This window comes from Marmota marmota, unplaced genomic scaffold (genome assembly GCF_001458135.2).
Source record: "Marmota marmota marmota unplaced genomic scaffold, marMar, whole genome shotgun sequence".
NCBI classification, from domain to species: Eukaryota; Metazoa; Chordata; class Mammalia; order Rodentia; family Sciuridae; genus Marmota; species Marmota marmota.
In genome coordinates, this window is record NW_025999927.1 from 1,095,146 (window position 1) to 1,097,301 (window position 2,156).

Genomic DNA, 2,156 nt, shown 5'->3' on the forward strand with positions numbered 1-2,156 from the left:
GTGAGCAACTGGAGGATGTGGCTCCGTGGTCCAGTGTCCCTGGCACCGCCCCCCCTCCACACACACACAAAAGAATGTCCGAAGGGGCTTGGTCATAGGTCTAACTGGCTTTTCCCTGCGAGGCAGGGGCAGAACGGTGAGCTCATCAGGTGGGTACACAGAAACAGGGAGAAAGCTAATTGCTCACCAAGTTACCGCAGGTCACTTTTTCCGCAAGGTTAAAGCCAGGGGAACCCCCTGTCAGGCAGACTCGGGTGGACTGGAGCCTCCTGTTCTGGGATGAAGCCACTATTTGGGGTTCAATCGCTTCCTTACACTCTGGGTTTGATGAAGTGGCACTTGAAGCAGCGGCTCTCCTGGCCTGGTCTGGCTGTGGGGCCAGGGCAGTTGCTAGCCAAACACGGCCTCCCATTGTGTCTGAATGGAGATGAGGGTGGGAGTCCCTGTGCACTCAAGCAAAGTCCAGGTTTCAGGGGGATTAGAGTAAAGGGTGTCTGGTGGCAGCCTGGGGAGGCGAGTGGGAAAGCAAACCTCTGAGCCTGGCCTGGAAGCTTTCTGTACTTTGCTGGCCGAGAGCCCGCCCCAGGGCCTCAGTCAGACTTCAGGAAAATCCACCTCGATGCCCCGCTGCCATTATGACTACTGTAATTCTGGTTAGGATCATGGTAGCTCTTCTTTCTTCAACCCATGTTCTCATAAATATAAAATTTCTGCAGTTCCATGTTTGCAAACAAACGTTACTAGTGACACTGTACCCAGCCCTCCTGCCGTAGCCATCAACAGTGCCACTTTCAAAGTGCCTGGCCTGAGTGATGGTTCATGTGCCCCTGAGTGGCCTTGGGTCTGGTGTGTGTGAAAGTCCAGGGACTCCATCAGCCCCCATGGCACCTCCTCTGGCCCAGCACCCACTAGAAGCCAAGCTGTGTGCTAGGCATTGGAGACAGAGTGTCTAATATGCTGGAACTAGTGAGATCTCTAGGAGCCATCCCGGCACAAGGAAGGGACCCTGACGTACAGCAGCTCAGACACAGAGGCCTGACTTGAGACGGGGGTCTGGGAGCGGCTCACCCTGAAATCAGGACTTTGTAAGGAACTCGGCTCCTGGGCACAGCCCATCTCCAGGGCCCAGGCACAGGGCCCCCTCCCTCTGGTGGAACTCCACACTGTGGGGAGGCATAGAGCAGGGGCTAGGGAGAGTGGCGAGGGGGCTGGGCGCAGGAGACCCAGGCACTTCAGGGTGACTGGAGCTGTGGGGTCTGAACAGGGAGCAGCGGGAGGGAGCCAGGACCTTCTGCATGGCCTGGAGGAGATGGGTGGTGTGGACCCTGGGGCTGACCCCTCCAGGCCCTTTAATACTCCTCTCAAACCCCTCAGGGGGAAAAGGTCCTCCAGGGACAACCAGGGAACCACCTGGGGGTTTCCTGTGATGAGACCACACCACAGGGCCAAAGCACAGGCTGCAGTCAACCCACCAGGGGTTAGAAATACTCAGGAATGTGTAGAATGCATTCTTGTCATCCCTCCCTGAGCAAGGCAGTACGTCAGCTACCTAGGTGGCTTGCATGCTGTATCAGGTAGCAGAGGTCTCACAGGAGGGGCCCAGCACTGGCCTGATATGCCCGAGGCCCAGGGCTCCATCCCCAGCACTGCAAAACATAAGGAAAAAAGGCACTTCCAGGATACAGGAGGCTCTGTGCAGGACTTCCACAGCCCACGGCCCCATGAGGGCCTCATGTGCAGTCTGGTCATGGAACCTGCGTCCCCACCATCAGGGAGCACAGGACCTGTGTCCCCACCATCAGGGAGCATGGCTGCTGCCCTCTCAGTCTTCACCACAGCTGGGGCGCTGAGGGGCTATGGAGCCACAGACACCTCCAAGTCCTGCCTCCCACTCCACAGACTCAGGGGGCAGAAAGACATACTGCAGGCATTTCCTAGAAGGAGAACCTGGACGCTGCTGCCACGCCTGGGACTGTAATCCCAGGACTCCTGGGGCAGGAGGACTGCAAATTCAAGGTCAGCATCAGCAACTTAGTGAGGCCCTAAGCAAGTTAGCAAGACCCTGTCTCAAAATAAAAAATTAAAGGGCTAGAGGTGTAGTTCAGTGGCAGAGAAACCCTGGGTTCCATCCCCATTGCTAAAAAAAAAAAAAAAAA